Genomic DNA, 14,315 nt, shown 5'->3' with positions numbered 1-14,315 from the left:
ATTCTTTACATTTTTACATAACTTTTGAAATCAGTTTTTCAATTTTTTTTTTTTCAGTTTTTCAATTTTTACAAAAAGCCTGCTATGATTTTTGACTGGGATTGCACTGAATCTATAAACCAGTCTGGGGAGAAAGTACATCTTGACAACATTGAGTTTTCTGACCTATGAGCACAGGTCAGTATATCACTCCTTTTATTTATGTGTTTTAAAATAAACTTTTATAATTTTCAGTGTATAGGCCTTCTATATCTTTTGTCATATGTATCCCTAAGTAGTGCTTTTTGATGCTATTATTGCCATTAATTTTATTTTTATTTTTTAATTTTTTTTCAACGTTTATTTTATTTTTGGGACAGAGAGAGACAGAGCATGAACAGGGAAGGGGCAGAGAGAGAGGGAGACACAGAATCGGAAACAGGCTCCAGGCTCCGAGCCATCAGCCCAGAGCCCGACGCGGGGCTCGAACTCCCGGACCGCGAGATCGTGACCTGGCTGAAGCCGGACGCTTAACCCACTGCGCCACCCAGGCGCCCCATTGCCATTATTTTTAAATTACGCTTTCTGATTGTACACAGATGGTATATAGAAATATAATAGATTTTCGTACATCAGTCTTACATCCTACAACTTTATGAAACGCATTGGTAGAATTTACCAGTTAAGCCATCTGGGTCTGGGGTTTTCTTTGTGGAAAAGTTTTCAACTACAATCTCGATTTCTTCAATCAGGCTATTTAGGACACTTATTTTTTGTTGAGTGAGATTTAGTGAATTATGTCTTTCAAGGAAGCTATCCATTTTACCTAAGTTGATGACGTTTAGGTGGGGGCATACAGTTGTTCATGATATTCCTTTATTATTGTGAGATAATATAAAATACATGTATTGGTCTCTCTCCCTCTAGCTCCTGGCACAGAGCTCCTGAATCCCTCACAATTTCCTATGTGATGAGAACATCAGAAGTATAGCTAGTTCTAATATTTGTCTTTGAACCCATCCTTGACACACGCCTTTTAAAAGCCCTGTAAATTCCTGGGGCGCCTGGGTGGCTCAGTCAGTTGAGCGTCTGACTTCGGCTTGGGTCCTGATCTTGTGGTTTGTGAGTTTCAGCCCCACATCAGGCTCTATCTCCCGCTCTCTGACCCTCCCCAGCTCATGCTCTCTCTCTCTCTCTCTCACACACACACACACACACACACACACACACTATCTCTCTCTCTGTCTCTCTCTCTCTCTCATGTACAGGTATGTGCATGCTCTCAAAAATAAATAAACATTAAAAAAACACAGGATTTTCAGGAGGATGTGATTTACCTGTGGGGGAAGCGAAGGGGAAAAAAATAATTACAAACAGAGAGGGAAGGAGGAAAACCATAAAAGACTCTTAAATACACAGAACAAACTGAGGGTTGATGGAGGGGGAGAGAGGAAAAAGGGTGATGGGCATTGAGGAGGGCACTTGTTGGGATGAGCAACTGGGTGCTGTAAGGAAGCAATGAATCATGGAATCTACCCCCAAAACCAAGAGCACAGTGTATACACTATATATTAGCCAACTTGACAATAAATTATATCAAAAGAAAGAAAGAAGAAAGAAAGAAAGAAAGAGAAAGAAAGAAAGAAAGAAAGAAAGAAAGAAAGAAAGAAAGAAAGAAAGAAAGAAAAGGAAAGAGGCTTCTGGGTGGCTCAGTCGGTTGAGTGTTCAACTTAGGCTCAGGTCATGATCTCGTGGTTCCTGAGTTTGAGCCCTGCATCAGACTCTGTGCTGACAGTTCAGAACCTGGAGCCTGCTTCAGATTCTGTGTCTCCCTCGCTCTCTACCCCTTCCCCACTCTCTCTCTCTCTCTCAAAAATAAAATAAAACAGAAAATTTTTTTAAAAAGCTTAGAATTTCAGCCTCACCCTCCATCCTCCAGAGAGAGAAGGGGGATTAGAAATGGAGGTAATAATTAATCATGCTTATGTCAGGAGGCCTCCAAAAAATCCCAGTAGTTCAGGATTCAGAGAGCTTCTAGGTTAGCAAGCACATCCACGCCGGAGGGTGATGTACCCCAACTCCATGGAGGGTCCTGTGCTTGGGACCTCCCAGACCTCCCCCATGTATCTCTTCATTTGGCTGTTCATCTGTATCCTCTATTATATCCTTTAATAAATGTTATAATATCCTAAGTGTTTCCCTGAGTCACTCTAGCAAATTAATCAAACCCATAGAGGGGGTCACTGAAACCTCCAATCAATAACTGGTTGGTCAGAAGCACAGGTGACAACCCAGGTTTGCAACTAGCATCTGAAGTATGTCTATGGGATGGGGGCAGTCTTGTGGTGCTGAGACCTTAACTATGTGATCTGATACTGTCTCCAGATAGATAGTGTCAGAATTGAGCTCAGTCAGAGGACACCCAGCTGGTGTTGAAGACTTGCTTATTGTTGAGAAAGCCCCGCACACAACTGGTGACCAGAAGTGTCAAAAGTGAAGTGTTGTGTGTGAGAGGAACACACAGGAAAGAAAGACACAGTCTGGAAGACCTGGCTTTTTCCCTTAGGAAACTTTTTTTTTTTAATTTTCTGTTTCAATTTCTGTTCAATGTCTGTTTTTAATTTCTATTTAATATTTGCAGAATCTGGTATTTGAGACTTGGAAAATGGATGTGAAAATGTTGATACTCTGGTTGCTTTATTGTTGTGAGCAATAAAGTCCTTTATCTCTGATCCAGTGGTCTCATGTCTTCTGCCAGCATCCGTGAAACTGAAGCAAGGCCAGATCATTGACTGGCAAATAGGGTAAAAATCTGCCATTTTTTACTACCTGACATCCATCCTTTACTTTTAACATTTTGTGACTTTGCATTTAAGGTGAATTTCTTCCATCTTTAACAAAATGCAACGGGAATCTATGGAATGAGAGACAATATTTTTAAATCATGTAACTGATAAGGGATTAATATCTTAAATATATAAAGAGCTCATTCAACTCTACAGCCAAGAAAAAAATTTTTTTGATTAAAAAATGAGCAGAAGAGATACATTTTCCCAAAGATACACAGATAGCCAACGGGTCCATGGAAAGGTGCTCAACATCATCATCAGGGAAATGCAAATCAAAACCACAGCAAGATATCACCTCACACCTGTCAGAATGGCTCGTATCAGAAAGGCAAGAAATAGCAAGTTTTGGCAAGAATGTGGAGAAAAGGCAATGCTTGTGCACTCTTGGTGGGAATGTAAATTGGTGCAGCCACTATGGAAAAACAGTACGAGGCTTCTCAAAAAATTAGAAATAGAATTACCACATGAGCCAGTAATTCATCTGCTGATTGTGTGGCCCTTTGGAACGTCAACTTTTCAAGGAAGACTCTTGCATTTGACTTTCTCTACCAGTGTCTCCTAGCCTTTGTCTTCTGTGCTTTGCGCCCTGCGCGTGCGTTTTTAGCAAATGTCCTCAGGGTGAAATTTGGCTTTAGATGTTAGTATTACTTCTCATAGCTCCTACTTTGAATTAATTTGGCCTTCTGGGCATGTTTTACTTTATTGCCAGTTCATCCCTGTGTGTGCAGAGATGTTTTTAGCTATTTCATCCAGTCTACTAATTGACTTATGTCATTGAATTTCTTTCAACACCCTGCCCTATTAGAAAAACTTCAACATTTCACAGAAGGGAGAGTGAGGTGGATGGAAGAGGACTTCCATCGTCTCATAAACTTCACTAGACAGGTAATTACCTCTCTCTATAAACAAAACCCATCCTGTCAACTTCTCAAAAGTACCTGTTCTATTACCAATGGAGTCAGGATGATCCCCTTTCTTAAAAGTTGCCTCTCTATGGTACTAAACATTTATATAGTATGTCATTTGCTTTTTATAATATTCCAGTACTCCCGGTAAAACATGTGAGGCAGAGATTATTCATATCTTACAGCTAGGGAGGCGGAGGCTTGGAGAATAGTTTGTCCAGCATCACACAAGGAATAAGCGATAATGCCGAATTCTCAAGTGCTGGTAATGTGAGATGTGACTTCGATCCTTACAGGAAGTAATTTGTGCAAATATGTCTCCAACTTATTTACTTATTTTTAGTTTAAACGCATTACCTGGTTGATAGCGTTCAAAGGTTTATGATCAATACTATAGCACAGAATGTGCAAACACAGTGTTTCTCCAACTTTATTGCGCACACATGCCCGTTAATCCTGTTAAAATGCAGATTCTGATTTGTGAGTTCTAGTCTGCCTATGGTTCAGCCTGAGGCTCTGCTGTGTAAGAAGTCCCCAGGTGAGGTGTGGCTACGGGTCCAGGAAGAACCGACCATTCTTGGAGTAGCAGGGGTTCAGCAATGTACGCAAAAGGACAGAAGTTACAGCACGAGGGGCAGGAAAGAGTGGTTACAATGTCCTGGGCTAGCAACCGGGTAACGTTGCCTCTGAGCTTAAAAGAAATGCTTGGCTGCTCTATGCGTGCCCCTCCCACCCTTGTGTCCACCCATCAGTGGCCCATGAATGAGGCAGCAGCTCCCTCCTGGCCTGATGATAGGGCGCATTGCATGCAAGTGCAATGAAAACACATACATCAACACAACCAACCAACCAACCAACAAGAAAGCACTTGCAGGATGCTAGAATTTGAAGTGACCACAGAGGTTTTTCGTTTTCTGTATGTATTGAAATCTAGCTCAGAGAGGTAAAGAAAGCTGCCTGCAGTCCCATAGCACAGCCGGGACCCAGGTCAGCTTGCTCTAATTTCAGTTTGTCTCTGCCATAGCACACTGCCTCTCCAGGCGGCGGTGATGGTTAGAGTGGGAGCAGGCCCCTTAATTTCTCGGCCTCAGTATCCTCATCTGTGAAGTGCGAGAGCTAGACCTGATCTCTAGAGTCCACTACCTCTAATTCTCTGAAAGTCGTGTCTCCTTTATTTCCCAGATTAGAAGAGAAGAAGAAATGGGTCCCCCTCCTTTAGACCAAAGGCAATTAACCCAAGCACACAGTGGTGTTGAAAATAAAATTTCAAGTGGGAATGTACTCTTTCTGCTCTTAGAAGCGAGTTTCTGATTCTAAGACTCTATCAAGTGAGAAAATTGCATTGCCTTTTGCCTCATAGCACTGTCTTATTTTCAGCTGAGCTTCCTTAAGGACTAAATTACAGGAGGGACTTGGAACCTAGCTTCTCTCTGTGACTGAGAAAACAACAAAAACTCATCATCCTGTCCCTTTATTATCATCCAATCCCCCAGGAGGGAACTTTAATAGCTCCTCAGTTGTGGTCTTTCTATATCTTCTCCACTGCCTGGCTTTTTATTTTGTTCAGACTCTCAGGGTCCATTATGAGGGATTGGGAAAGAGATAGTGTAATGGGTCTTTAAAAAGATGCATTTGAAGATTTCTTTCTGATAAAGGAGATAAAAATTCCTAGGGATTTTATGATTTTTTGAGAAAGCAAGCATGTTTTGTATGAACATTCAGAAAAAACAAATTGCATTACTCAACACCCCATACAAAGTAAAGAAAATGACAATAGAACAGGAAAATTTCAGGCTTTCTGCCGAAGAAAAGCAACCAGCCTTTTAGTATATTCAGTGGATCCATAGAACCTGATTAAATGCAGACTAACAATAACTATTTTTTGAATCTCTGCTGGTAAAGGTTGGTCCCACCACTAGGCTGTGTCTGAGCATGGGACCTCACTTCTGCAAACACGCTTGAGCAGGACGTTAGCAACGAAGCCTCCCAAGTCTTTCCTGACCAGACCTCTCTCCTGTGTTCCAGATCACAAGCTGAGTCTGACTATTGGACATGTCTTAAGATGAATTCACCATCTTCCCCGCTCCTTCCCCATACCCGCCCCTGTCCTTCCTCTGTTGTCTCAAGGAATAGTACATATACCCACTGACCAAATCGGGAACTAGGAAGGAATCTCCATTCCTTTCTCTCTCTTCCTCTGTCTCCACTTAATCCATTAAAATATCTTCTTCTACTTTCCAAATGTCTCCCAGAGCCATCCCGATTGTCACTGTCCCGGCTGCCCCTTGGCTGCTGGAATGATTTTTCTAACAGGATGATCCAGTTATGATCCCCTGGGCAAAATCTCCAGGGGGTCCTCCTGACTTACAGAACAAATCTGCACTGTCCAGTGTGGTACACAAGACGTCACCTCAGGTTTGGACCAGCCCCTGTGCCCACGTGTCCAGTTGTATTTCCTGCTCTGCCCCACACTGTCACCTCACATCAGATTCTCATGCTCAGGGCTCTCTACCAGGGCTCCATACCTTTGCCGGCGTTGTTCTCTCTTCCTAACCACCGACCTCAGCTTCTGTACCTGGGAAACTCCTGCTCATCTTTCACACCTCAGCTCAAACCCAGCCTCCCCTGAAAAGTCTGCCTTGTCTCACCTGAATCCTGTCTTCCCGTACACCTGCATGTTTGCATATATTTCCACTACAACTATTGAATTATTGTACTGCAGCCCTTCTGTTGTGTGATTCTCTCCCCTGCAGTCTGTGAGCTCCTTGGAAGGTAGCAATTTGTGTTGTTCTTGGTATCACCAGCATGTACCGTGGTCCTCGATACTTAGAACAGACTCAAAAAATAGTTGCTGAATAAAGAAGTGAACTTTTTGACCTGCCTTGTCCAAATTGTTTGGCTAAGCCAGAGGTGATTCAAAGACAATTTCTGTCTTGTTATACTGGAGTATTCTTAAATTGGAGTGGCCCAGGGAGGTGGATCATCCAAGAGCAAGAGTTGAACCTCCTTTCCCCGAGCACATGTTTGGCAAATTCTTTTGCCTTGGGTTTCCTTATGCTCTCTTGGGGAGAATCACTAGACTAAATTCAAGAATTGCATCAGAGGATATTTGACCAACCTGGATCAGAATCAACCAGCTAAAATGAGATAGACTCAAAGGGCTAAGAAGTTTGAAATCGGGCAGATACATATTTGAATTCTAACGGCAGTATTTACTACCTGTGCACTGATTTACTCATTGATTTGACAATCATTCCTTTTAATGGTCTACTACACGCCAGAGGCTGTCCTAGATCCTGGGAATAATGAAGTCTAATATTAGTGACGCACTTTGCATGTGCCTAGCATGCCCTTGACATGTGGTCAATATTATCAGTACATTCCTTTACTAGTTTTGACATCTAAAATTCAGACACTGACACCCTAAGGGATGAAAAATATGTCAACATGGCATTTAAATGTGGTATTTAGTATGGCACTAAATATATACGGTTTTTGAGGAATTATGCTGTCACCCAAGTTCCATCAAAATTATAAAACATGCAAAAGTCTTGGCTCACCTCTTTCACTTCCTCCTTGTTCCCTTCTAGCACAGTGCTCTGCCCTTTATCTCACATCCTACATTCCCACCCACCATAGCATTCTCATTTTCCAGAAGTTTAAATTAAATCAGACTACCTAGAGCTTAATCTCAAATTCACCAAATCCATCTTGAACGTTGCCTGAATAAAATGAATGGGTGTTTGCGAACAGTCCATCAACCCTGTATATCATCCAGCGTCCCAGCCCCTATGGGAGAATGCCCTCCTGGGGCTAACTTGGATTGAGTGGATTCTGAGGGGCAAGTCTGGCCAGGAGAGGGTCTCTTCCTTAGAGATTCAGATTTGCCAAAATGGAGAATAGGGGTAGTGGAGTCGGATGGAAGGCAGGGAGTCCAAAGGCATTGCCCAAACAAGCGCAAGGAACTGAGGCAGATACCAAGGGTTGGAGAAATAATCCAGGGTGTGAAGGAGCCGTGGACTTGAGTCTAGTGCCTGGTGGACTGAGCAAACGGGATGTGACCTCCAGGAATGCACGAGACAGGGCTGCTGCTGCCCCGGTGCTTTCTGAGCTGTGATGTGAAGGTAATCTGCAGAAACAACATCTACATCCTAAATGGTCCTCCAGTTAGTGGACTATTTGCGACATAAATTTTTGAGCAGATGGAATTCTGATATTCCTTGCCTTCTGAAATTTCAGGGGGACACATATCCTTCCCCTCTCTACCCTTCCTACATACACACAAAGACTGATGGTCAAGAGGTTAAATAAACATTATTGAGACAGTGCTGCCTCTAGGAAGAATGATCTGCCTGAAAGATATACAGAGGTATACGAGATATAGTCTATGGCCGTACCACCCTCAACGCACCAATCTTGTCTGATATGCAAGATACAGTGTTACAGTATTAAAAAAAAGAAGTTGCATACAGTTCATGTAGCTTAATCCTATCTTAAGTTTTTAAAAAATAATACTCATGTTGTGTGACTACTCATACAAAACTCTGAAAATGTTCCACATGAATCTGTCAACACTAATTGTTCGTAGGGTTAGGGAAAAGCATTCCATTTATAAATGTACATTTATAAAAAACAAACAAATTGAAATACCCCAAAGCACTGTTGAATAGCTGTGTCTGCACCCCACCCCCCTGTCCTTTTTCACTTCCGTGGGGTCTCCGAACCTTGGGCAACTCAAGAAAACTGTAAACATCATCATCAACAGAAAAGAGGATGTGGGCTGATGCACTAACAAATGTGGAAAATGCCAAGGTTTCCTGTTGTTTTACGTCTGTTCTTAACAATAAGTAACAATAATTGCATTGGATTTTATCTTGTGCAATTTTACCCACACGGCTTTCTGGTTCTGTGAGAAAAAGACCTAGGTGTCTTAACTGACGGTAAGTTCAATAGAAACCAGCTGTAGGCGGACAAAAAAAATCAAATGCAAAATTAAGCTGGATTAATGGATGTGATGTTTGGTTCTTGATGGTGTATTGTTCTCTGAGCTGGTGAGAGCACAGCTCGAGCGATACAAGCTATCATTTATTATAAATGTAACATGTGCCCATGGTAAAAAAACAAACAGTTCAAAACTCTATGAAACAAATTGTTGAAGTTCCCGCATCTTTCCACCCCCTACCTGTTCCCCACGGTTCTCTGATAGGAACAGTTGGGAGTGTTTTCTTCTAAATGCAAAACATTTTATAGACATATATAATTTTCTTCCACAAAAGCCATCACTTTTGAAGATTGCCTTTCGTTTCTAAATCACAGACATCAAAATTGAGAGATTCCGCCTCCTACACACGGACATTTGTCCGTGTCTAAAGGGTAGATTCACAAAAATACAATTTCTGGGTCAAAGGGTATATTTATAATTTTTGATAAGTACTAATAAATCCTTCCCAAAAAGGTTGCATGGAATTCACATTTTAGAAACCTGTACACACACACACACACACACACACACACACACACACACACACACACGAGTGTGTTCAGAAAAACAATTAAGAGGGTAATATGACATAGCCGTTGAATGTATGGGTTTTGTAATAATCCGCTTCATGTTTGAGCTGTGTGACCTTGAACGAGTTCTACAACCTACAATCACAGCCCCTTTCCTCCTGGGTGGATGAGCAGATTTAATGGACACTTTCTATAACAAGATTACCACAGTGTTTATCACATCAGGAGCCCTTAATAGATACTATTAATGTGGGAAAATCTGGAAAACAAGTGTCACTAGATAATAGAAACAAACTTTCTGTGTGTTGCTTATTGTCTTAAAATATTTGAAATGTGATCATGTGGAATCAGATTAGACATCTTCTCTACAGCTCCAGAAGACAGACAGGGCTACTAATGGGTAGAGGCGACCTCACTTTTCCCAAAAATAAGATGAGTTCAGGGGCCCATAGATTATTCCATTTGGTGGGCCTATGTAAGAAAAAGGAACACAAAATTGTGAACGCACAATTTGGTACAAAGTCTTTGAAAGGCCATACAAGCAAAGACCTCTGAAATTTAAGATTCAGTGAATCTACTTTTCGATAAGTCACTTTTGAGGTGGTGAGTCTTCCGCGACTAGAAAATTATTTTCCAGTCATACCAGCCATCGCATAGGTCTAGAAATAATGCAGGTAAGCAAGTCAAAAATTTTTTTCTTTATGGTATTCTCCAGTTGATTCCTATAGTGGGTGGGAGCTGGAGTAGCTAACATCGAATAGATCTGAAATTCCTCAGTTTCTATGAATCTAGAAGTTATTACCCTATATAAAAATGGCCTAAATATATGTATTCAGAAAAAAGAAAGAACAAGTAATTCACAATGTCAGTTATTATCTTATACAATCAGTATGAAATCAGAGTTAAGTTTTTTGGGGGAAGCAAGGATTGTGTGATTGCAGTGAAACAGGAGATTGGAAAGGGGACTGGGCAGGCCCAAGAAAAGATGACAGGAGGAGACAATGGAAGGAGGAAACCAGGAAGGGAGGAAATGAGTAAGGTTGGAATATCATTGGCAGGCTATTTGGATTCTTAAAGAGAACGTGATTCTTGAGCCATGGGATTTTTCGTTAGCTTGAGGTGAGAGAATGGCTGGTGAGAGTTAAGGCAGTTGACCTCAAAGAAGCCTTGATGAGGAGCCTGTGAGAATGGAGACATGCCTTCTCGCTGTGGTTCTGTCGCTGGTTAGTCGATCTCAACCAGATCCCAAGAGTGCCTGGTAGTGTTTAACAGCAGTCCTGGGTTCAACTTCTGTTTCTGACAACTGTTAGTGATACCATCTTGGGCAAGTCACTTAATTTCTCTGAGCCACAGGTTTTCCCTCTGTGAAAGAGGATAGTTATACTTACTTTGGACATAGGTTTTTGTGAGATTTAAATTAGGTAGCATCTGAAACATTCTCCATAGTTCCTGACACAAAGCAATTAATATATGTTGACTGTCTTTATCGATTTTTTAAAAATTATGGGCACCTACCAGATACTGTTTTTTTTTTTTTTTCGTATCAGGTGTAATTGGTATTCCAAACAGTATAAGATAAGTCCTCTAGGAGTATATAATCCAGTGAGTAAAATTATATATTATTATTTGCCATTCAAAGCAGTATTTGTTAGTTACATATCTAAAGGTTATTTAGAGGGGCGCCTGGGTGGCGCAGTCTGTTAAGCATCCGACTTCAGCCAGGTCATGATCTCGCGGTCCGTGAGTTCGAGCCCCGCGTCGGGCTCTGGGCTGATGGCTCAGAGCCTGGAGCCTGTTTCCGATTCTGTGTCTCCCTCTCTCTCTCTGCCCCTCCCCTGTTCATGCTCTGTCTCTCTCTGTCCCAAAAATAAATAAACGTTGAAAAAAAATTAAAAAAAAATAAAGGTTATTTAGAATGCAGAGGTGACTCACTTCGGGCTTCAATTAGCAGGCGTTGTGTTAGAGGAGAAGGCATTTTAGATGAGTCTCACAAAAGGGGCAGAATTTTAAAATTGAAACTTGTAAGATATATTGAAAGAACTACCATTGATAGATACTGAACCAGTACAAATTATTGAGGCAACAGGGAAATACACAGTTAATTTTAATTTTCATTTTTTAAAGTTTATTTATTTTGAGAGACAGTGAGAGACTGCAAACAGGGAGGGGCAGAAAGAGAGCGAGAGAGAATCCCAAGCAGGCTCCGTGCTGACATCTCAGAACCAATGTGGGGCTCAGTAGCACGAACTGCGAGATCATGACCTGAGCCAAAATCAAGTGTTGGGTGCCTAACTGACTGAGGCACCCAGGCGCCCCCAGAAAGTTTTCTTATGCCCCTTGTAAGCCTCCCTCCTCACCCTAGCTTGCATTTTCTGGAATTTTATATAAATGGAATGGCTGAGCTATATGTAGGCATATGTTTAATTTTTTTAAGAAACTATCAAACTGTTTTCCAAAGTGGTTGTACCATTTGATATTCCCACTGACAACATAGGAGAACTCTAATTCCTCCATGTTCTTGCCAGCACTTGACATGTTCAGACTTCTTAATTTTAGATATTTTTATGGGTGAAGTGGTATCTCATCATGCTGTGTGTGTGGTTTTTTTTTTTTTTTTAAGTAGGCTTCACACACAGTGCGGAGCCCAATGTGGGGCTTAAACTCATGACCCTGAGATGAAGACCTGAGCTGAGATCAAGAGTTGGATGCTTAACCAACTGAGCCACCAGGTGCCCCATCACAGTTTTAATTTGCATCTTTCTAGTGACCACTGATGTCGAGCATTCTTTCATGTGCTTGGTTGCCATTAGTAGTTGATGAATTATCTGTTCAAGTCTTTTGTCCATCTTTTCACTGAGTTGATCATTTTCTTACTGTTGCACTGAGTTGTTAATATACTTTTGGATATAAGTTTTGATTCAATATATGATTTGCAAATGCTTTTACTATTTTTCCGTACTACTGAGTTCTATCTCCTAATATTTTGTTGAGGATTTTTGCATCTGTGTTAACTAGGGAAATTGGACTGTAGTTTTCTTTCTTTTTTTCTTGTTTTGTTTTTGTTTGTTTGTTTCCGACTGGTTTGTTTTGCCTGGATTTGGTACCAAGATAATTCTGGCTTCATAAATGAATTCATAAAATGAAATGTTCCTCTCTATTCCATTTTCTGGAAGAGATTGTGTAGGATTGGAGTTATTTCATCTTTAAATTTTGTTAGAATTGTCCAATAAAGCCAGCGAGGCCTGGAGATTTCTGAAGATGATTTATTTTTTGCATATTGATCTTGTATCCTGCGGTACTGATAAATTCATTTATTAGTCTAGTAGCTCTTTTGAAGAACCCACTGAATTTCCTACATATTTATTGTTATAATTATTATTATAGAACTTATTCTATACTAATATACTAATATACTAATATACTAATATAATATACTAATATATATAATATATATTATACTATATTATATATTATATATATTATACTATATTATATATATGTTATATATATAATATATATTATACTATATTATATATATTATACTATATTATATATTATATATAATATATATTATATAGTATATTGTATATATTATATTATTATATTATATATTATATATTATTACATATTATAATTTATAATATATAATATAATAATATAATATATACTAATATATATAATAATATACTAATATAATATACTAATATAGTAATATACTAATATATACTAATATAATAATCCTATAATAATAATGATTTATTATAGAAATAAAATAAAGAGTTTTATTTCTTCTTTCCTAATTTGGATGACTCTTTTTGTTCTTGACTGATTGCCCTGGCTAGAATTGGTAGTACAATATTAAAAAAAATTTTTTTTAACATTTATTTATTATTGAGAGACAGAGCATGAGCATGGGAGAGGCAGAGAGAGGGGGAGACCCAGAATCTGAAGCAGGCTCCAGGCTCTGAGCTGTCAGCACAGAGCCTGATGTGGGGCTTGAACCCACAGACTGTGAGATTGTGACCTGAGCTGAAGTCAGACGCTTAACCGACTGAGCCACCCAGGAGCCCTGCTAGTACAATATTGAATAGAAGTTGTGATATCAGATACACCTGTTATGGTCCTGACTCGTTTTTGTTTTTAAGGAGAAAGCATTCAAGTTTTTAATAGTAAATTTGATGTTAGCTATAGTTTTTCTGTTCTTTTTTTATACGCCCTTAATTAGCTTCAGGAAGTTTGTTTATAATCCATTTTGCTAAGAGTTTTATCAGTAATGGATGTTGGATTTTGTCAAATGCTTTTTTGTATCTATTGAGATAATCATGTGGTTCCCCTTTTTGAGTCTGTTAAGATGGCAATAAATCTATCTGTTTTTATAATCCAGCAATTCCACTTCTGGGTATTTATCTAAAGGAAATGAAAACACCGATTTGAAAAGATATGTGCACCCTTGTGTTCATTGCAGCATTATTTCCAACAGCCAAGATACGGAAGCCACCTAAGTGTCTACTATAGATAAATGGACAAAGAAGATGTGATACATATATTTTTAACAATGGAATATTATTCAGCCATGAGAAAGAATGGAATCTTTCCATTTATGACAACATGGATGGACCTAGTGGTATTATGCTAAGTGAAATAAATCAGACAGAGAAAGATACATACCACATGATTTCACTTACATGTGGAATCTAAAATCCAAGCAAATGAACAAACAAAACAGAAACAGAGTCATAAATATAGAGAACAAATGGGTGGTTGCCAGGCATGTACGTAAAATAGGTGTAGAGGACTAAGAGGTATAAACTTCAGCTTTCAAATAAACAAGTCACAGGATATAAAGTATATGGTCAATAATATTGTAATAATTTGGTATGTTGACAGATGATCAACTAGACTTAGCATGATGATCATTTCACAGTGTATATAAATGTGGAATCACAATGTGGTACCCCTGAAACTAATATAATATAGTCTGTCAATTACACTTCAATTAAAACAATAAAAATGGATTGATTTTTGAATATTCAAACCACTCCTGAATTCCTGGAATAAATCCCACTTGATC

This window comes from Herpailurus yagouaroundi, unplaced genomic scaffold (assembly GCF_014898765.1).
Source record: "Herpailurus yagouaroundi ecotype Mexico unplaced genomic scaffold, PumYag 530, whole genome shotgun sequence".
Classification (NCBI taxonomy): Eukaryota; Metazoa; Chordata; class Mammalia; order Carnivora; family Felidae; genus Herpailurus; species Herpailurus yagouaroundi.
This window is presented reverse-complemented; position numbering follows the sequence as displayed.